This window comes from Hylobates moloch, unplaced genomic scaffold (genome assembly GCF_009828535.3).
Source record: "Hylobates moloch isolate HMO894 unplaced genomic scaffold, HMol_V3 SCAFFOLD_11, whole genome shotgun sequence".
Classification (NCBI taxonomy): Eukaryota; Metazoa; Chordata; class Mammalia; order Primates; family Hylobatidae; genus Hylobates; species Hylobates moloch.
Genome location: NW_026652286.1, coordinates 78,311,061 through 78,334,989, shown reverse-complemented (window position 1 = coordinate 78,334,989; position 23,929 = coordinate 78,311,061). Strand labels below are relative to the sequence as shown.

The 23,929-nt window shown below is 36.5% G+C and overlaps 1 protein-coding gene and 1 pseudogene across 8 annotated transcripts in view; both read right to left on the bottom strand.

Annotated features, from left to right (window-relative positions):
* Nucleotides 1-23,929, bottom strand: part of GRIA4 (glutamate ionotropic receptor AMPA type subunit 4) — a 392,397-nt gene that overhangs the window by 158,603 nt on the left and 209,865 nt on the right. The gene's annotated exons all lie outside the window — the stretch shown is intronic.
* LOC116477615 (U4 spliceosomal RNA) lies at nt 660-851 on the bottom strand (annotated as a pseudogene).

The window sequence follows — 23,929 nt, the reverse complement described above, 5'->3', positions numbered from 1 at the left end:
ACAAGCAAGCCTCAATTGTTAGATAGAAATGTTTATTCAAGAACGTAGGTGGCCTGAACCCAGCAGCATCTCAGCTTTAGGTAAAAAGGAGGCACTCTATTGCCTGAACCACATCGCTGGCTCAGCAGTTCCCATAAATGCCTAAGCCTGGTTCAATAATAGTTCAGCTGGGCTGAAACCCAGTGATGTCACCTGGACTGCTGCAGCTGTACATATGAAGTGCCGGTCATGCAAAATCAAAAATGAATGTGGCCACTTGGCTCAGTGGGAAGAACTCAAGGCTGTTCTCATAGTCTTGGCCGATATTCGCCTTGATAAATCTTGTTATAGTTTTACTGATTCTTGGGTGATTTCCATTGGCCTAGCTTTTTGGTTTGACACTTGGAAAACTACAGACTGGAAGAGTAATGTTATCCATCTTTGAGACCATAAATAGGGTAAACAAATTGTGGCTATTGATTGAAGTCTCTGAGTCGTTCACTGATGTCAGTGACTAACAATGGAGAAAAGACCATACTCTGATGAGACTTACTGGAATCAAAGTCTGATCAAGCCTGTACCTCCTGGATGGCTACCATTGCTCCCTAGAGGCATCATTATACTGGCCGTGGCAACACATCTGCCATCTTATACCGAGCACAAAATAAAAAGCCTCAAGTATCTCCAGCTGAAGATTATGTACCCCACAGATGATTGTGGAGATATTTCAAAGATAAGGCTACCCTTGATTTCTTGCGAGATCTTCCTGGAGGAATAACTGACTTGTTATTTATGCACATTCTGTTTTCAATTAGTAATAATCGTGCTTCAGATAAACCTCACTGGCTATGATACTGCCACTGCGCAAAGCTATTTATGCACATTCTGTGAGGCAATTATTAACTCCAGGGAGAACAATATATGGTACAAATATAATCACATTGTTCTACATGGCTCAACTATAAATAATATTTAAATAGGCATAGAAATGAGAACACTAAATATTGTGATGCAACGCTATTATGAATATTGGGGAAGCAACACGTGTAGGTGGGTGTGTTTTGTGATAGTGGAATAAGCTGTTGGGGAGCTAAATCTTCATCTTCCATAGTAGGAAGTCAGATATTGTTTAATAAAAAAAAAATTAAGAAATAGTATAAAATGCTATTTGAGAATAAGGAAGTATACACCATAAGAAACAACTAAAACAGCTGAAAGTGGTTGCCATTGAGAGTGAGAATTGGGATGAACAGGGAGTGGAACCACAGGCTGTGGGATGTTCTTAAGCCTAACTGAACTGTTTGACTTTTAAAACTATATGCTTACTGTATTGGTCTGCTAAGTCTGCCTTAACAAAACACCACAGCCTGGATGACTTAACAGCAGAGATTTCTTTTTCACAGTTCTGGAGATTAGAAGTCCAAGATCAGGCTGTCAGCAGGTTTGGTTTCTTCTGGGGCCTCTATCCTTGGCTAGCAGATGGCCGCCTTCTCTCTCCATCCTCATATGGTCTCTCCTTTGTGCACACGCACCACTGGTGTCTCTGTATGTCCAAATTCCCTTTGTATAAGGACATCAGTCAAATTGGATTAGGGCCCACACTAATGACTTCATTTTAACTTAATCTTATCTTGAAAGGATCATCTCCAAATACAATTATATTCTGATGTATGGGGGTTAGGGTTACAACATATGAATTTGGAGGGGTATACAATTCAGCCCATGAAACATGCATTAATAATAACAAAATCCCATCCCAAAAACCTCCTTTAGATTTAAACCATGTGGAAGGAAATAATTATCTGGGGCATCAAACTCCATTGTCAGTCCCAATTGCAATATCCATAGATCTTATTATACTTTGTTCATTATGCCAAGACTTAGAAACATTTAATTTTAGATTTATTTATTATGTTTCAAATAAGATAGGAGTAACCACAATATCTTGGGATAATGCCACACCACTCTTTTCATCAGCTGTATCCACTTGATTCTGCAAAATGTCCTTTCCACCACCTGCTTTCTTGAGTTCCCATCAGCAGTTCTTCAAGCCTCTTATCCATGTTTTTCCCCCCGTTTTCTGTATTTTTTCTTCTCTTTTTGACTTATTACCTTATGTTTTTTTCCACAAGAACCTAACCACAGAATTCTTGCCTGTTCTTGTAGAAGAAATTGGATGTTTATGACAAGAGAAGAAAAAAAAGAAATCCACCTCTTCGGTCTGCAAATAGTGGCTTCTGTAATTCAAGCTGTGTTCCATAAGTCAGAACTAGCTCTGGTTAAATCCCCTGGGAGACATACATGAATCTGCCAACAAATATTGTGATTCCAAATGAAGTTTTGTAAGCAGTGATATGAATCCTGCTTTATCACAATGCATTTGAGAAGATCCTGACAGAAATCCTGAACAAGATTAATGGGGAAATATGAAATGGGATTGAACTAAGAGAGTTAATGTATTGCCTGGTACCACTATCATTCTAAAATAGCAGAAAACATTGGATGAGGCTATAAATACGTACTGAAAAGAACTCAGTACTTACAATATGATAGAAGAAGAAATGTTCAGAAGCATCAATTGTATTAAAGACAGCAGAAAGAGTAATAACCAAAAATACATTTACTCAACATTTACACTCTACTCAGTCCTTGCAAATAATTTCCTTGCAAATATTATACACTCCTATAAGAAAATCAATTTTTATTATATACTTTTGTGACATATTAACCCCATCTTCTTTTTCCAGATGGTTTCACTTTCTTAACTGGCATTATACTATTATTACGTTAAGAAGATATTAAAACATACCACAAGGATAATTAAACTCCAATTCACCATACTTTGTTTTAATTACTCAATTACCAAAGCAAAACAAAATTTAAGTAAAATTACATGAACATATAATTGAAGAAGCACATGAACAAATATGGTAAAAGGAAAATTTGGGTAGAAAAATCAATGCATTCCCTGAACACCCTACCATTGCTTAGACATTATGCCAGACATTATGCTAAGTGTTACAGACATGTAAAGGTAATGAAAACAAGTTTCCCTCCTAAGACTTTGCAACCTACTTGGTGACACTGACCTGCATAAGTATAAACACTTATAGTGAGTGTCTGACTTCCTCTCATTTTTCCCCCCTCATAATTCTGTTAAATCAAACTGAAAGAAAACAGAAAGGTCTTGGGTAAAAGAAACTTCACATCCTTTTACACAAAGAGCCACTCTGATTTCCTCTGGGGTAGGCATTGGGCAGCACTCCTAGCTATATGTCTTCTGCCTGGCATTTAAACTTTATCTTTATTATTATTGCATACCAGTCATGAAATTATATTTGTATTATTTGTCAAGTTCCTCATTACTCTGAAGAAAGATGCTGCAGGAATTTAAATAACCCTACGTCTACAAAGGCGCAGCCTGGCTTAAAGCTAAGCATTTCAGTTACACTTACACTTTAGGTATTAGCATCTCTTTGTAATGCAAATTGCTCTACAGCAAAAGGATTTTCCCGGTTCTGGGAACCTGCGTGGCGAGCGCAGGGGGAGACTAGCTCATCTGCAATGTGCAGTAGTTCTGCTGCATTATATGGGAACCTCGAAGCAGCAGTGAGATCAGCCTGACTCGGCTTAATATGATAAGTCATGATTTGTGCCAGTCATTGGCCTAATATGTTAAGTGTGTGTGGGTATTAAGAATTTTTTTAGCATAAATTTTATGGAAAAATTATGAACAAGAAATGAAATTTACAGAATTCAAATTATGAAGAGTCTCTGATATAGTTTGGATATTTATCCCTGCCCAAATCTCACGTTGAATTGTAATCCTTACTATTGGAGGTGGGGTCTGGTGGGAGGTGTTTGAGTCATGGGGGTGGATCCCTCATGGCTGGGTGCTGTCTTTGAAATAAGTGAGTTCTCACATGATCTGGTGGTTGTAAAATGTGGCATTTCCTCCCCCGCCCTCTCTCTCTTGCTCCTGCTTCTGCCATGTGAGACACCTGCTCTCCCTTTGCCTTCCACCGTGATTATAAGCTTCCTTAAGCCTCATCAGAAGCCAAGCAGATGCCAGGACTATGCTTCCTGTACAGCCTGCAGAACCATGAGCCAATTAAACATCTTTTCTTTATAAATCACCCAGTTTCAGTTATTTCTTTACAGCAATGCAAGAACGACCTAATACCCCCTCCTACAATTTCTTCAGAGGGAATAATATTGCCAAAATCAAATTGCTTCAATACAATTTTAACTAAATCATTCAGATTTTGATTTTCCTTTATTTTCCTATATTGTTGTTATTATTTTCTGAAACCATGTTCTAAAGTACAACTTTTGACTTTTACTTTATAAAAGTTTAAGCTTTTATCTCACCTTTTTATTGAGCATTGAAACTGAGTGAGCTCTCAGTTTCGGATGTCTGAACATTCAGTGAAATTTCAAATTGAACAGAAGGTATGAGATTGAGAAAGAGAGGGCAATGGTACAGTAAATGGAGAACCAATTTAAACACAAAAACAATAACAAAAACTAATAAACGTTCAGGCCTCATATACCATCAGGGAAGTTTTCCCTCTTTCTTCTGTTCTTAACAGCCTGCTGATCAATTTTTGGTTTGGAAAATAGGACAAAGATTGCATATGGCATATGTAAATCAGGAAAAGCTACATTTCAGATTGTGGAGTCTAAGTAAAAATTTTAGTGACTTCGTCTGTTGTTCCTTGAAGGGCTATTGCATTTCTGACCCTGCCTCTAAAGATCTTAAAATTCAGTGAAGTTGACAGAATGCTATAGACTACGAATCACCTACAAACTAAAATTAGAGACAAATGGAATAATAAATAATTAGAGATCAATGGAAATAAACAGAAAAAAATAATTCTGACAACATAGATGGAAAACTTGATGGATTTGGAGAATTTCACTTGGCAGTTGAAGAATGAGGATTTTCATGTAGGAAATATGGCAGAAAATTCATTTCATATGCAAGACTGAGAGAACATTGCATATGAAAACTGCCCAGTGAGATGCCTGGCATGGGGGAGCCGACAAATAAATACATATTTTTTCCCTATGACCAAAGATAAAGAGGGTCCATGACTGACATGTTTGAGGAAGGGTTATTTGAAGAGCATGGCTGGAGTGAACAGTTTGCAAGGGAATGATGGAAAGAGACAAGATGTCCCAATAGAAAAAGTTGTGCTTTGAATCCAAAAATGGTTTCCTTTACCTACTAGTTGTGTGATCTTACTCTCTAGGCCTGAGTTTCCTTATCTGTGAAAAGAGGATTATTTCAGTTTCCTCGGGATGTGGAAACAAATTGCCACAGATTGGGTAGTTTAAAACAACATAAATTTATTGTCTCACAATTGTAGGGGCTAGAAGTCTGAAGTCTGCTCCCTCTGAAGGACCATGCTCCCTCTGAAGCTTGGAGGGAACGCTTGCCCTGCCTCTTCCTAGTTTCTGGTGGTTTGCTGGCAATCTTTGTCATTTTTTGGCTTGGAGCAGTATAACTTCAACCTTTGCCTTTGTGGTGACACGGTGTTCTTCCTGTGTATCTCCATCTTCACATAACCATCTTCTTATAAGGATACTAGTCACACTGGGTTAGAGGCCCACCCTGCTCCAGGATGGCTTCATCTTAACTAATTACATCTTCAGTGACTACATCCAAATAAGTTCATGTTCTGAGGTAATGAGGGTGAGAATTTCAACATATCATTTTTTAGAGGGACACAGTTCAATGCATATCAGAGATAATAGTAATACCTATTTATTTCATTGTGTTGCTGAGAGATTAAATATAATAATGTATGATAATGTATGCATGTTATAAAGTAAAACTTTTCATGCAATTTTATCTACCCTTACCCCCTACCCAGGAGCATTTCATGTGCCTATCACCCCTCAGAGAGTAGAGAAACTCCCACAAATGTTATATTTGAACTATGAATATGAAATATAAGTATTCTTTAACTGAATTTTTGGTACACTGTCAATGATACCTAAGATTGTATTTTTCAGTAAGAAAGTATAATTTTCTGATTGCTTGTAAAGATGCAATTAATGAGAGTTAAAATTAATTGAGTGCATGTTATGTGCTGAGTACTGTTATGAGTGATTTATGAGAATTAAATTGTCACCAAAATAGGCTCATGATCATTTTTATTTTACAGATGAGGAAATGGAGGTACAGAGATATTAACTGCCTTACACAAGGTCATATAAATAGTAAGAGTTAGAGCCAGGATCCAAAATCAGATAGTATGGTGTTAGACCACACGTTCTGAAATTCTTCCCTGTATGTCTTTCAATCAGAGCATGCACATAAATAAGTAAAGAGCCATTTCCACTTTTCCACCCTTAGTTGCCCTAGTTCTTGAAATCATAAATGTTTCACCATGCCTCAAAGGACAAATTATATACTAAAATAAACTGAAAGTGTCCAAACCCAAATGGCTGCTTTTTCGGTCCTTAATCCATGTACCTTAGAAAGATGAAGAGAAAAATTGTTTTCCATTGTCCTGATTTCCTTGTATAAAATGTGTGGTCCTGAAATTTAACCTAATTAATGTAGCTTGACTTTGTTACACACATGTAAAAATTAAATTAAAAACAAGGGATTAGTTAAGTTTCAAAACATATGACTTCTAAAATCCCATATCAAACTGCTAGCAATTTTCAGAGGCCTATATTAAATGGATGCCAGCATCATGGAGTAAAGGTTACTTATGTCTGGCTATTAGCTCAAGCCCTTCTGTGCCTGCCTTTTCTGTCCTATTCTTTGCCTTTTGGCCGTTTGGTTCCCATTATGCCCTCTCCAGTGCACAGGAAGGGAAGATGTCAGTATGTGAAAGTTGTATTTGTCATGTAATTGCTCTAGGCAGGCATTTCATCCTCTAAGGTGACAAAAGCTTTATTTAGAGGATGTTTGTGAACGTTCTGGGAATGCTATCCATCTGAATTATCTCTGTTACTACTATCATATGTAATAAAATATTAATTGAATAGTTGGAGAAAAATAACATAGCAAGCAAGCAAGATGAAGATTCATTCTTTACCTGTGAGTATTAGTGGTTATAATGGATGAAATCGTGACCAGCCAGACCTGCAGGTTATTTTGCTGTGCAGTAGGTTACCTAGGCCACCCTCTGAGTGTAAAAACAAATGTAATAGTGAAGTAGCATTCATCTCTTCCCTGAGTAACAGACCTGCACTTCCAACAGTCTGTGGGACATTTGCTTATGAGGGTGGCACAGGCAAGTTCTAGCTCATGAGTCTTCAAACCAAACATCGCCTTTTTCTAACCAACACTTGGGACTCAATTTTTGCATTCTGGGGATCTCCTGTGCCTGTCTTCTCTTCTGTACCGGTAATTTGCTATCTAATCCTTGAAAAATCTTTACCTGTCTATTTTATTTTGGTCACTTTTTATGACCCATGGTGTATTTTTAGCAATGTTGATTCTCCTTTGTCTTTCTAATTCCACATTTATTTTTCTTCGTACACTACTTTCCTGAGCTCTATTCTAGAGCATTTGTATCTCTGCTCTGTGTTCTTGCTTTGTGTAGGTGCTTGCTTTAGTAAATTAAAATGATTGCCATATTTTCCACTGGATTTAATTTTTGGTGCATGTCCTTTGGCTGTTTTTCACTGTGCTTACAGATTTCTATGTTATAATAATACAGTTCTGCACATACACTGATCTTCACTACTAGAAATATCTTCCTTTTGTTAATATGTAAGATTAATTAGAAGGCATAGGTAGGCAAGAAATACTCTATAAATATAACGTACGATATTCTGTAATGTATTCAAAATATAAATCTTACAAGAATCTACTGAATTTACAGAAAATATTGGTAATCATTTTGAAATGGAATTTATCCTATCATTGATAACTATCACTATGATATTTAATGAAAATTTAAAATGTCCTCTTTACATGACAATGTTTGGAAATGTGTGATACACCTGACACATCTTGCTCTAGTTGTAAAGGAATGAATAGAAAAAAAAATTTAAAAACTATTACTTTACTCTGGCCACAACACTGAGCTAGTTTTCAGATTTATTACTGTAAAGCACCCAAATGTTGTATCAATGCTATATGAATGCAGATGTGTAAACACCACGATAAGTTTTTTCACTGCTCTAGTCATGAGCCATGGTCCATACTAGATACTCAAAAATTCTTAATTCCCCTTTCAGGTTATCCTGTAACTAGAATGTTGCTTTTGTGATAATTCACTACTATTTCATTGAGTAAGTTTGAGAAAAATGATGATTTACCAACATTTCATTTAATCTCCATGGCACACTAACAAGATAGATACTATTAATATTTCCCCATTAAAGATGAGGAAATTGCAGCTTTGAGAGGATAAGCAACTTGCCTAATACAACAAAGCTAGTAAGTGAAGAGGCTGGGATTCAAACCCCAGCAGTTGGATTTCAGAACCTGAGTTAGTTTGTTAGTTTTTAAAGAGACAGGGTTTCACACTGTTACCCAGGCTGGAATTCAGTAGCACAATCATAGCTCACTGCAGGCTTGAAATCCTGGGCTCAAACAGTCCTCCCTTCTCAGCCTTCCTTCTGAGTATCTAGGACTATGAGCATGCACCACCATCCAGGCTAATTTTTTATTTTTTGTAGACATGGGGTCTCACTAAGTTGCCCAGGCTGGTCTCAATTTCCTGGCCTCAAGTGATTCTCCTGCCTTGGCCTCCCAATGTGCTGGGATTATAGGTGTGGCCACTGCACCCAGCCAGAGCCTGAGCTTTTAACCACTATACTCTGCTACTGATGGAAATAATCTATTATAATATGTAAGACACTACGAGACATCATGCATTAGGCCATTCTTGCATTGCTGTAAAGAAATATCTGAGACTGGGTAATTTATAAGAAAAGAGGTTTATTTGGTTCATGGTTCTGCAGGCTGTACAGAAAGCATCTGCTTCTGGGGAGGCCTCTAGAAGCTTACAATCATGGCAGAAGGTGAAACAGGAGTTTGCACATTACATGGTGAAAGCAGGAGCGAGAGACCGAGGGGTGAGGTGGTACACACTTTTAAACAAACAGATCTCATGAGAACTCACTATCATGAGAACAGTATCAAGGAAGATGGTGGTAAACCATTCATGAGAAATCTACCCCCATGATCCAATTATCTCCCACTAGGCCCTACCTCTAGCAGTGGGGATTACATTTCACTATAAGATTTGGGCGAGGACACATATCCAAACTACATCACAACACACCTGTATTAATACTATTTTTAAATACAAACAACTTTACAGGATAGGTAATATTTTCCTGATGAGAAGGCCAATGCACAGAGAAGTGAAGTGCCTGGCCCAAGGTCGATAGACCTAGGATGTGTGGGCAGAGATCTGGGAATAGGAAATCCAAAGCCCATATGTTCTTTTTTTTTTTTTTTTTTTGAGACAGAGTCTCACTCTGTCACCCAGGCTGGAATGCAGTGGCGCAATCTCGGCTCACTGCAAGCTCCGCCTCCTGGATTCACGCCATTCTCCTGCCTCAGCCTCTCCTAGTAGCTGGGACTACAGGTGCCCGCCACCACACCCGGCTAATTTTTTTTTTTTTTTTGTATTTTTAGTAGAGACGGGGTTTCACTGTGGTCTCGATCACCTGACCTCGTGATCCGCCCGCCTCGGCCTCCCAAAGTGCTGGGATTACAAGCGTGAGCCACCACGCCCGGCCCATATGTTCTTATTATACTGTGCTGCCTCTTGTTACATCATGCTATCTCACGCACATGCAGAGTGTGAGTTGGGGTCAAAAGCATGGTAAGCATTAAAGGAGGGGTGCTAGGCAGTAAGGAAGAGTTGTGCTTAATTAAATTCATTCCTGGAAATGTGTAGCTTTATTGTCTGAATAAATGGATAAATATCTTGACACACTATTAAACTAAATCATATGAAATGTCTGTGAGATTTCATAAGTAGGTAAGGCCTTAAAATTATACATTTCTTGAGGCTATCTTGATTTCCTAAAATATTTATTGAGAACTTAAATATAGCAGACTTTATTTCCAAACTGTTAATGCTTTAGAAGTGAGAAAGAAGAAATCCTCTTAGGACTCATCCACATATTTTTTTTTTTTTGGTCGTTTTTCATTCATATAAACCCCTTAAACATACTTGGCAGTGTATTTAAGTTTCACACTCAGCTTTCAGCAGTAACAGCTGGAGCGGCATCAACAGCAGATGGACTAGGCAGCAGAAAAGACTCAGCTCTCAGAACTGAAGGTGACCCAACACATGAGGGCATTCGGGTGTCAGGTGAGAGGACAGATGAAAAGTAGGAAGAATAGCAGGGCTCTGGGAAGGGAAACATTCCCATCTACCTTTCCATTAGATAATAAAGTCTTAACTATCAACACTTCTTTTGCACCTAACGCCATTTCTCAATCCCTTTTCCTAAACCAAGTAAAGGATTTGTTTCGGGAACAGCAAATTTGCGCCCCAAATGGATGAATGTACTTCCAGAACTGATCTTAAATTGCATGGGTCTATTAGACAAGAATCTTTGATTCATCATACCGGTTTAAGCAAAAAGAGAATTTATTGATTCATGTAACTGGAGATGTCAGGTAGGAAGGCTGGTTTTAGGTATTGTTTGGTTCAGGACTGTTGTCAGGACTCTGTCACTCTATCTCTCAATAAGCAAAAAGGGCTAGTGGTAGCCCTAGACTCAACTTATCTGCATTTCCACTCTGGGAAAGCAACAGTCTTTTCTTATTGCTGTGGCAGATAAGTCCATGGATAGACCCTGAGTGGCCAGGCTTGGGTCACATGCCCTGCTCTGAACCAATCACTATGGCTGGGAAGGGAATATTGTAGTTTGTCCAACTCTGGGCCATATATTCACCTCTGTGGTTATAGGAAAACAAGATCTACCCCATTTTTGGTAAGGATTCTCCATGAACTAATTGGGAGAGATTCCCTATAGTGAAAGGAATAAAGGAAAGGGCTATATAGGAATATAAGACAATAGATGCTCATACTAATTGCTATGCATTTATTTCTGCATATATTTCATGTTCTTAAGAGTCTGAGGCTAAAAAATGTAGCCAGTTTTTTTTCCCTTTGTGTATACACTTAAAATGGCAATAATGGGTAATATTAGTTATTTGCCTACTATCTGTCACTCTACTACGCATTTTATATACATTTTCTCATTTAAATCCTACAATTGCTTTACTATTATTACCATTTTACAAATCAAAGGACTGAAATTCATAGAGATTAACTTGCTCAAGCCTACACACAAAGCAACATTTGCTGCAGAATAACTTATCCTACTTAGTAGTAGTTGCCGTATCATTTTAATTTCTGCACAGGCTCATCATACACAGGACACTTTCATTAATACTTTGAGTGTGAATCAATAGTAATATCAACAATAATGTGTAGCAGAGGTACCATTACATAAATAATAGTATATTAATTACTAGCATTTATTTGACACTACGTACCAGACATTAATGTCCATTTTCCCCAATAACAGCCGCAGTGATTTTTCAAAAGTATAAATCAGATCATGCTAGCCCTTTAAAAATCTTCATGGACTTACTTTGCACTTAAAATGAAACCCGAACTTTTCACCATGTGCTAAAGGCCTTGATTCTCTCACTGACCTCAACTCACACCCCTCCTTCCTTGCTCATTTTGCAACACATCAAGTTCTTTTTTGGTTCAGCACATTTGCACTTGCTGTTTCATCCCCTGGAAGGTTTTTGCCTTTTTTCGTTGTTGCTATTGTTGTTCTTTGCAGGACTGATTCTCTCTCATATTCTGATCTCAGCAGAAATATCACCTGAAAGACAGGCTTTCCAGGACCACCTATTAAAGCAACCACCCACTCTTTCTCTCTCATGAGACAGTTTGTCTCTCTCATGTCCTCTTATTTATTTTTTTCATGCTGTTACGATCTGTCATTGTCTATCTTGTTTTGTTCATGTGTCCTCAGCACTTTGAGCATAAAGCCAAGCACATATTAGGCACTCAGCACTTTCTGAGGAGAGAAGAACACTATTGGAATCCTATTTTATACCAATAAGAAAATGAGAGGTTAGATGGGTTTTGGTAAAATGTCCAAATGTTGCATACCTGGTAAGTGGCAGTGCCCTTATTCAAAGCCTTATTTTTTGACTCCAGAACCTATCCACTTATCACCCTTATTGGTTAGGGGCTTTCCTAGAGCCTAGTTAGAACTGGAACTAAGCAACACAATAGTGTCCCAACACCATGTTTCTCCAGGGGAAAATATTGATTGCTTATCCACTTGGAGTCATTCATAAAGTACAAGCAGGGTTGTCTCTGTATCAATTTCCTCCTTGAAGTTTTCTTCACTTTACATGAATTTTATTACCACTGTTCAATTCCTGAAAATATTTCAGACTCTACGTAGCATTGCTAAATATGAAACAAATTAATGGATGAAATCTTCTTTATTAAGAATCTTCAGTTATTCCATTGTCTGAATAGGAATAGATTAGAGGTAGTTTTATGATTCCTCTTCCTTTCCCCATTTCCCTCTACCTTTATAAAAAATGGCATGTCTCACTCCTCAGGATAACTGTGGTATTTATTTCCCAGCCTAGATGAGGAGACCAGCTGGTCATTCCTAATTTTTTTCTTTTTTTCTTTTTTCTTTTTTTTTTTTTTTTTTGAGACGGAGTCTCGCTCTGTTGCTCAGGCTGGAGTGCAGTGGCGCGATCTCAGCTCACTGCAAGCTCCGCCTCCCAGGTTCACGCCATTCTCCTGCCTCAGCCTCCTGAGGACTACAGGCACCCACCATCATGCCCAGCTAATTTTTTGTATCTTTAGTAGAGACGGGGTTTCACCGTGTTAGCCAGGATGGTCTCGATATATCCTGACCTCATGATCCGCCCGCCTTGGCCTGCCAAAGTGCTGGGATTAACAGGCGTGAGCCACCGTGCCAGGCCAATTTCTTTCTTTTAAGTAAGAATCAAAGCCCTTTTTCATAATCTTCCCTTCCAAAATCTATAAAAATATCTCTGTTTATGAGCAGAATGATTTAGCGAGAAGGGTATGAATCAGAAGCCCAGAGTTCTAATTTGGGTTAACAGTATTAACTATTTGTGATACAACCCTATGGGGAAGTGGAGGGGAAAGAGGGACATTGTGTTCCCATCTTGCTAGTCACTTGATATTCATATTCTTTTTTAATGCACTCCAAGACCCAATTGAGTCACTAGTATTACTATTTCAAAGATAAAAAATTAGGTTCATAAAAGTTATGTCAATTTCCTAAAAAGACAAAGATGGTAGTAGGTAACAGAGAAGGGACTCAAATCAAGGTATGGCTGAGCCCCAAGCCCTCACATCGACCACTATGATATCACACTAGAAGATGGTCCCAGGTAGTGGAATAATATTTTTCATTGCCAACTATTCACAACAAATCCACCAAACCTGTTTTACCCTTAAATTCTTATCAAATAAAGCTAAAGGAACCCTTATATGTTACATGGTGAAGGGTGGAGAAACACAGGTAGAAACTGAGAAGGGATTCCACCAGCTGGTGGGCAATCATGCAGAGAAAACAAAGGAATGCTGGCTCCCTGAAGGAACTCAAAGGTCTTTGTGAAAAAAAATGAATATGTTCTAACTAAACAGAGCTCATCCTTGGCAAGATGCGAGGTATTCAAAATTTGCTTTGTCTGTTTTCTTTCCTCCTGCTCGCACTCTCCCAGCCTTCCAGGCACCTGCCCTGAGTGCAGTAATGGAGCATCTTACTCTAAAATCACGGTCCGCAGATTCCTTTCCTAAAAAGCATGGGGGAGAGGGGAGGAGGTGAAACTCAGGGGTAGGAGCAGAACAAATGGGTACCACAAGGGTGCTGGTCTCTGTGAATTCGAGCCCAGAGAAAGCACTTAACAGTTGGAAAGTGAGTACAAACCCTGAATGTCATTTACCTGCTTTGTCATGGCCTAGTTTTTTAATGTGGTCTGAGTTGAAGGTTGCCAGGTATAGCAGGTAAAAATGCAGGATGCTCAGGTGAATTTGAATTTCAGATACACATCAAATATTTTTTAATATGTCCCATGCAACATTTGTAACACACTTTTCCAAAAAATATGCTGCATTGTTTATCTGAAATTTAAATTTAACTGGGTGTCTTGTATTTTGTCGGGAAGCCCAACCCCAGTCTCATTTTTTTTCAAAACAATAAAACATATAGACAATGCCACTCTCTTGTTCATGGGTGAGCATTAAGAAAATCCTTCCCAGACTGAGCAATTCCAGTCACCCCTTTGTTCACTGACAGGATGGGGCTTCGAAGCTGCTACCACCAGAGGCTGCCTCTGGGGATGTGACATTTGGGACTTGGCATGCCAAAAGAATATGGGAGATGGGGTGAGAGAAAAAGGAACTAAAGAGATGGGTTAGAGGTCTCTCTGTCTGCCTCTGTCTTCCAGATAAGTTGCAATAAGAATTTTCATTTATATCTCTTCTATAGTCTAAGACTGGTGAAGGAAATCTGAAAGTCACAATGTGTTTTTAATACATTTTCCTTACCCTCGAATCTCAGTTGTGCTGCTGTGTTCCCTGCAGCCCTCTTAACAGCTGATCATGGGCTTTCTCTCTCCTCTAACTACATAAAGAATGCCTGCATGGTTAATTTTATAACTGAGGGAAGGGGAATTGTGCTCTGGTAAAAATGCAACTCATTGCTCCCAAATAATTCAACCCTCTCCCTCCACTCATCTTGCATATAAATTTGCTAAAAATTGTAGCACTACAATCAGGATTGCATACATGCTAGACAGCTTCAGAAATCGTAGCCATAAAAAATAAGCAGTAATCAATAAAATTTTTTTAAAAAAATGCTTAACACAGTTGCAGATATTACATTTTCTCATAAAAATAATTTTGGAGGAGGCGACCTACAAATTTATCCTTTTTGTGGCTTATGCCAAAAGTCTGCTTACTCCTGACTTGAGGAGTCAGGTGAAACTCTGAAAGGTGCTAGGGTGGGATGGGGGGATTATCTGAATATTCAGTCAGGCTTTACAATTTATATATAACTTCTTTTTAGTAGTTCAGCTGTATCTCAGGAGGAAGGTCGGGGTCAGGTATATTTTGAGAAAGCTCCTCATGGAATTTCCTTTTCTTCTCCCCCTAACCCATCGTCAAGAAGAGCCTTGGTTATGTTTTGTTACTGACAGAGATGTGCACCCTTTTTAGCCTTCTTGAGGACTGATGCCTCCAGGACCTAATAGGGTAGCTTTTTAAAGATGGGCTTTCTGTGGCAGGTTCACTAAACTGACTTGCATGGCAAATGTCATTGCCTGGAGTCCATTAGGTCCTCTCCAATAGTGGCCAGATGGTTAGTGAGAGCAGCTGAACCTGTCTCTTGGGTCAAGAACTACTTCTCCCTCTCTTTCACCTCTTCTGAGAAGAAAGAAACAGGGGGACAACTGGCAAGCTATCTCCCAGAGCTAAAACTAAGTTAAGTGATTGCAACTGTCACCCACAACAAGGCTGTCATGCTATTACTGCAGGTGGAAAATTAATACATGGATGTTATTTGTTTGGGTTCAAAGGAGACAAGCTGTTCTAACATGGAGACCTTAAGTAAAACTCCATGCTGGACAGATGAAAGCTGTGAAGCAAAACAAAATGAAAGGCTTCCCAATTCTTATAGGTCAACAGTGATGGATCAGTGGAACACACTGAGAAAAAATGGAAACCAATGAATTTTTATCAATCAGATAACAACCTTATCCTTAAATCTTTGCAACTGCTTTAAAAATTTATATATGGGAGTTAAAAAAATATTGATCTTGTGGAGGTAGTGAAAAGAATGGTGGCTCCCAAAGGCTTGGAAGAGTAGTGAGGAGGGGAGGATAAAGAGGGGATGGGTAATGGGTACAAAAATACAGTAAAGATAGGAGAAATAAGATCTAGTGTTTGGTAGCTGCACTAGTCCATTCTCACACTGCTATAAAGATATTACCTGAGACTGGGTAATTTATAAAGGAAAGAGGTTTAATTGACTCACAGTTCTGCATGGCTTGGGAGGCCTCAGGAAACGTAAAATCATGACAGAAGGCAAAGGGGAAGCAACGACTTCTTCATTTGGCACCAAGAGAGAGGAGAGTGAAGTAAAGGGAAAGAGCCCTTATAAAACCATCAGATATTGTGAGAACTCACTCACTATCATGAGACAGCATAGGGGAAACCGCCTCCATGATCCAGTCATCTCCCTCCCTCAACACATGGGGATTACAAGTCCCTCCTTTGACATGTGAGAATTACAATTTGAGATGAGATTTGAGTGGGGACACAGAGCCAAACCATATTAGTAGCACAATAGGGAGATTCTAGTTAATAGTAATTTATTACATATTTTAAAATAACTAGAAGGGTAAATCTGGAATGTTGCCAACACAAATAAATGATAAATGTTTGAGGTGATAGATATCCCAGTTACCTAGATTTGATCATTACACATTGTATGCTTGTATCAAAGTATCACATGTACCCCATAAATATGTAAAACTATTATGTAGCTATGAAAATAAAAACAGATTAGAAAGTGTGTTAGAATAAAATATAGGTTAACTTTAAATTTTTTTTTATTTCAAAGTTTTAGATTGACATAAAATTGCAAAGAGAGTACAAAGAGTTCCCAAATACCCTGCACCCAGTTTTCCCTTTTTTAACATCTTACCTCAGTGTGGTATATTTGTCACAATTAATGAACCACTATTAACAAATAATTATCAAAATTCATACTATATTCAAAAATAAATAAATAAAAACTTAGAAATGATGACTAACTGACCTAACTTCATTTTTATTTGGTTACCTGAATAAAAAAATTTAAATATGTGTGAAGCTATTTGTTTTTCCTTGGAATTCATTAAATTCTACACTTGCCGTCATGTTAGGAATTTAGCTGTAGATCTTTCTGTTCCCACTTTGTTATTAGTGTTTTATTTTTATTAGTTAGCAGACTTTTAGATAAGCAGTTATTTTAAATTTCAGAGGATTTATAGATTGAATCTGCATTTTACTACTAGTGAGACAGGTTAGACATGTACTTATTTATATTTAGGGAGAAGATGGACTTAAATATATTTTTGATCAAAATCTCTATCAGTTTTTAAAGAATTTGTTTGTCTGTGGATCTGATCTGTTTGTATATCTGATTTTACAACTTTTGGGAAAAAGGATTGAATTACAGATATGCTCAAAGACCTTGACATTCCTCAACTTCTTTATCACTATTAAAATATTTTAGATCAAGCCACAATAATAAAAAAGAATGAAGATTATTACAAATTCTGAAAAGTCTTAGTACCATAACTTCCCAGTGCAAATTGATCTATACTTGCCTTTTCTCTCTCTTCTCTCTTTGCATTCCAACCTTGGATCCAGGGAGAAAGGACTTCAAGTGCCTGGGCCACAGGGGAATTAAAAGTTGCCCATATTATTGTTTATCTTTTCTTTTCTCTCTCTGGTTGTAGATATGAGTAGCATTTTAATTTATTTCAACCAGGACTCTAGGGGTGTGTTTTAAAGTAGCCCTTCAAAATTAATTGAGCCCCAAAACAAAGATCAACAAATCCAACTCATGGATGAATAAATGGAGAACAATAATATTAGATCAATGGAAAAGATTTTTAACACACACACACAAACAACACTATGAAATGCAGAGTAGGATCTATCTCTTTAATCAGATTTAATATATTACAAAGAAATAAATTTTAGAAATAGCTATTTTCTATTAAATAGAACAAGAAAATCAAAGGGATTGAGATATGAAAATTGAAGTAGATCAAATAAAATTAACATTGAAAACAGTAAAAGGTAACAGGCTGTACAGATTATTTGAAGCTAAACAGAAGGTAACTATGAGAAGTATTCAGAACATGAAGGAAGTAAGACAATGTGAGCAAAGATGATTAGAGTAGAAGATAAAATATGGAGAGTTATTATATGAGTAACTAGAGTCTGAATAATAGTGGACAGAGATAAACCCAATAATTTGTGATAGAGAAGGAGAAAAAACAAGCGAACAACTTCTTAGAGCTGAAAAAAAAAAAATTGGATATGTATAGGTCTCTTTGAACTTCATAAAAACCAAAGCAGAAATTGACATCAAAACACACTGTTAATGAAAATTAATCAAAGTTTGATACCAGTTTATCAAGACAGCTAGTTCTGCAAGGCATAGAAAGAAAAAGATTTTTCCTCTGTAACCTCGATTTTTATTCCTCAGAGGTAAGCACTTGAAACTCTTAGAAGTTTCTGATGGTTTTGACTTCTTTATAAATTTCTAAATGTGTAAGTTCAAAATATACTTGTACTGCTATATCTTGACTCTTTTTCAATGTTTAACATTATCTATTGATATCTCATCATAAAAGATGAGGACTGAGCTATCTAGATTCCATTCAATTCACATCTGTTTACCCTCTTTCATTCTTATGCTTCTAATAAAATTGTTATAATTTTGAGATAGTTAAATACACAATGTTATTGTATTCCCATTGTTTGTATTAGATCATTTTACTACCCTCTCTGAAAGCAGTTAGGGTCTGCTCTTTATTCCCAGTGTTCTTAAATTACATAATGATATAAATAAGGATTTTTCCCTCATTTGTTGTTTTGAGCCATCTATGGCTCTGTTAAATTTGAAAATTCTTATCCTCAGAGTCTATGAAATTTTTAGTTTTCTGTCTTCTCTTTTAGGAATTACTATTGCTTGAATATTTGGTGTCATGGACTGATTCTCAATATCTCTTAAGTTTTTCACTTCTATATTTCCTTCGTCTTTAGTTTTCTAAAATATTTTGTCAATGCTACACTTCAATTCCTTTTTATATTTATTTTTGTTATCTTTTTTTAATTTTCAAGAGCTATCTTTTTTGTTGTTTTTTGAATATTCCCTTTTATAGTCTCCTGTTCTTATTTCATGCATATGTAGCACTATCTCTTATCTCATTAAAGTGTTCGGACTTTTTTGGGGCACTTTTCTTGAATTTCTCAGTGGCTGTGCGCTAATATTTACAAATAAGGCACTAAAAAGCTCACTAGAAGACCCAGGTACCATTCAATACACAAAATTTCATTTCACAGCCTGTTTTCTTCATGGCACATCTTCTCTAAACTGTTTTGTGTCTGCAAGTCTGGAATATCTTTGCTTTGTTCTCTTCAAAAAGTAAACACTCAGATTTGTACAGGGTGAGAGATGGGCAAAGCCATTTACCTGACTTAGGAAAGAAATGGGGAGTTTTAGTTTTTAAATACATTTTCTATCAATATACCTGTTTCCAGCCCCAGAGGTCTTCTTTTCAAGGAAACTGGCACCTCCATTCTTGAACTTTTCTGATGGGTTCTGTGATTTGAATTGTTTGTTCTCCTTTGTTCTATCTCTCTGTTCTGATCTAGGCATCAGCTTCCTCTGCTCTGCTAAATTAAATACTTAAAATCTCTCTGCTTTACTGGCCCCCCAATTTTGTTCTCCCATTCCCATTATGTGGGGATATGACCATATCTCAACCACTTATTTTTCTTTTTTATTGTCATTTTGTAGGATATTGGGGAAAATGGTGGTAGACAAACAAACAAATAATTCAGTTCATCTTACTTAACGGGAAGTTTAAATGTTTTAACTAAAACAAACAAAAGCTTACAGTTATTGGTCTGAAGAGAACAAGAAAAAAAGACAAATTACTTTTATTGGATTATGAAATCAGGCTAGCTTTGAATTTCTCTTCTGCAATTACAAATTGCTTTGGTTCTTTGTTGTTTTAAGGCCTCTCTAATCTAGTTATATTTTCTTCTAAATTTCTTGATTAAATGGAATCTTGGGTCAAGCCCTTCATTTCCAGTTAGGCCGCATTTATGGGTTACTAAGGAAGGCTCTCTGCCACAAAATAACTTCACAGAATCTGACATTTTGTTATTTAATAATAGAATATACACTTTGTGTCGAGAAGGCTTTTAAAATTTCATAAATCCTTACTAAAATGTAAATGTCTATGGATGGGATAACCTCCTAAGCTATTAGCAATTATTAGGGTCAAGAAAGTCCAGAGCCAGAGGGAAGCGCAGCTGATCACATATACTAACCTTTTTGCATTCTCTAATTTTTTGTTTTTGGCTTTTATGTTAATTCAGTCATTTAGTTAATGGTGATGTTTGACTTTGGCTAATGCCTTTTGCCTTGGTTATTCCAAAATTCGGCTTCTGATATGGGTTTTTCTTTTTGTGGCTTTTTTTTTTTTTTCTGATTTCTTGCTCTCCACTTGGTCTTTACACTACTTGGGCATTTTGGAAGTTTTGACTGATTGGAAGGCTATTTTAGAGACTTAATTGTTCATGTTTCCCTTTTAACCAGCAGTTACAGGTGAGTGAGTTGCCTTACTAGATCATGGATGATTGCTTCGCCTTTTCTATCTATATTCTATTCCCGAATCAATCTTTTCACTGATGAGTCACATTAATTAGCTAATACTGAGTGTCTGTAGAACAGTACTCTGATTTCTCTTTAGCCTACTCATTCCCAAATAAATATCATATTAAAAGTCAGTATTACAGAAATGGAATGAGGAAAGGCCAGCTTAAAATAACCAATGTAACAAAGTGTTAATTTAAAATATTATGCCTATAATTTTGCATACATTCTCAGTCCATTATAAAATTGTTTCAAATTATAAAATTCTGTGTCTAAGAAGGCATAGTCCCTGAGATTAGTTGCTTTAGTTTATAAGGATACAGAAATTCTCTAAAGCCTATTTTTATATTACATATTCACAGGTATCAATAGTTATTTCTTTTTTTCTTGGCAGTCATTTTTATGTTCTCTTTGGAAAAAAGGCGAACTGCTGTGTTCTAGTCATTTAATTGAAAATCCCACCACAATGATCTTTACATCTAATACAACTTCCCAGTGGCTTTCATATAGAAATAGTTTTCAAGTAAAACATACTTTTCTACCATTCCAAAAAGAGAAGGAATGCAGTTAAAAAATGAAGGCCATTAGTTTACCAACAGCTACCACCATGCTCTTAGAATTTTAAAACTGCACAATCATCCATAAAAAATAAATTTATTTTTATAATAGTTTTTCCCTTCATTCCAACCAACTATTGTTAGCTGTGACTTATTTACCTTGTTGAAACTTTAACAATCTTTAGGAAGGCTGCCTTATGTCTACTGTCATTTTTCTGTGCAGGATTATACAACTTAATCAGAATTCATTTTATCTCCTTTTCAATACAATGCACAATTTTATAAACTTGTTAAGTGGGGGATTCTGCTTTTTTCCTTTAACATAGAAATGTGTCATATGTGTCATTTCCTGAGGATGGTCCAGTGGTCTAGTGCGTGTGTATGTGTGTGCGTGTGTGTGTGTGTGCATGTTTGTGTTTTAATAAATTGGAAGCAAGAACATTTGATGTTCATAAAGTTACACTTACTTATTAGAGAAAACAAAAGACAGCTTTACATCATAACATGTCTTTAATAATCAGGTTTATATGCCTCAAAGGCTAAGAAAAAATATGATGAAATGTCATATCATGTAAATCTATCAATTAGGATGTTAACACTTTCTATGTCTGTAATATAAATGAGAGCCACTAGATTACCAATCTGCATGTTAAATAAATGCAGCACCAAGCATAAGTAGGTAATAATGCATCCTACAATAAAATTCCAATCATATATAGCAAATGAACAGGTCTGTTAATTTTCTATGCCCAAATTCCTCATTCTTCTCCTCTTCAAATGTACCTTTTGTTTTTTTCAAGTCTAAGAAAGGTCAAATGTAAAAAAGAGAGCTAGTCTCAACTGTAACCTCCAAGATACTAGTAATCATGGCTCTTCTCTCTCTCTCTCTCTCGCTCTCTCTCTCTCTTTTTTTTGGTGTAGCACTAATCAGAATCACCTACCTATTCAATTTACCAACTACATCAGAAGCTTACTTTGAGAACTCAGCCACCTTTTCTACATTTTTGAGGCCCCAAGCAAGGATCATTAGGAGTTCATGAAGTGTTCTTTATCTGGAAGATACACAATGTGTGTTGCTTAACTAATTAAAAATGGAATTATGATAGAAATAGCACTTCAATTTATTGATCTGTTCATGAACATTGATCTAAAATATTTCTCAGAGGAGCCTATTGATTTAATTACTTCAGTTATGCCTTAATACAGTTAAAAGAGTTAACTTTTTAGTGTAATGTAATTTTCACATTAATATGTATAATTAATAACTTTTGTTCCACCTTATGAAGCATATTAATGTAACCTGTGAGACTCTCATCTATATAAAATTTGATATGTATATATGCACATTGAAGATGTATTTATTTATACAGGTGAACATAAATATATCATTAGCCAAGAGAATATCTAAATTTCACAGTGGCAAATAACCTAAATTCTCAGAGCTGCAGTCTTCTTCTCTCTAATATGGAACTAATATCTCCCTTGCCTACTGCAAGAATTTGGTAATTTTTAACAGAGATACTGTATATAAGAACAGTCTAAGAAATGGTAAATGAAAAGGTCCCATTAAACAGTCCCATTAGATGTATAAAAATAAGTGATTTTTGTACAAGCAATGTGCTGGGCTCAATACATATTTTAACACAGAGATATTAATATAATAAAAGACAAGTAGACATATCTATATTTCCTGTGACCTGGTAGATCACATTTCTTTTGAGTTGAAAGGTCTTGGCTAAAAATTTCAAATGTTAGTTACTGTGGTTTAAGTCAAAGATAAATTTAAGATATACCTAATTAAATTCTATATTGAATAGCACTATTGTAAGATTTTAGTATACATGTGTGCATATGTGTATAAAATATTACATAATATCTATAATATTTATATTCTTAATGTAAGTGAAATAAACCTAATATAAATTAATAAAGTATAACAATATGTTTTGAAATAAGCAAATAAAAAATAAATGTTGATGTTTTTCAATGACATAATCTTTGTAATTAACTACCTTATAGGATATAGCCTAGGAAGAGATGTATTCTATATCCCTGTAAAAAAATCTTGCCGAACATTAAAGAAATACTCAATATTTTTATTTGTAAAAATTTTGGACTGAATAGTAAGCAATATCCAGAAAACTTTTCAATAGATTCACTAAATTGTTGAGTAAGTGAGAAAATAGACTGAGAAGTTTAATAGTTATAAATTACTTTTTTGATATTAAGCTTGGTTGCATTTCAAAATCTTTTCTTCATTTTGTGCCCAAAGTTCAATTAACTAATACTTCTACATCTTGACAGCTAGGTCATTGAGGAGGTTAATCAAGTGTTTGGATTTTATTTGTTATCAGGGTATACCTACTCATCTTCATATTGTAAGTACTTAGTTACCTCAGATGGTTTTAAATCTGAGAGGTTGATTCAGGTCTTAAATAGGAATGCATAGAGGAAGCTCTGTTTCAACATCTCCTGGTCCAGCACTGTCAGGCGGGCTCTGCTTTTGGTGTTCTACCAGCAGATGAAATCTTGTTCTTGAATTCCAGCCTCTTTTGGGCTAATTTCTGTTCTTCTGCTCTCTTCTCTCACCACCAGCCTCTGGAACTCAGATGCCCTGGGCTTATAAGTTTGCTTTGGGTCATTGACTAAACTGATGAGTCTCTTTGATGTGGCCGCATCTGCCCATCTGGACCCAGTCAGGCTGCCTGCCAATTTAGGCCTTTGTTAACTCATCCCCTTACTTGGATCTCCACTAATTACCGCCTCATCCTGCTCAAATTGGCATGCCAGATGCTGGCCTTTTCTTCAACCTTGCTTTGTGATACTGCTATCCTGCATGTCTTTTCCTTTGTGACTCATCTCTAGGTATCATACTCTTCTTGGTATTCCAAAGTATTTTAGTTAGATATCATGAAATCTTTGCTTGA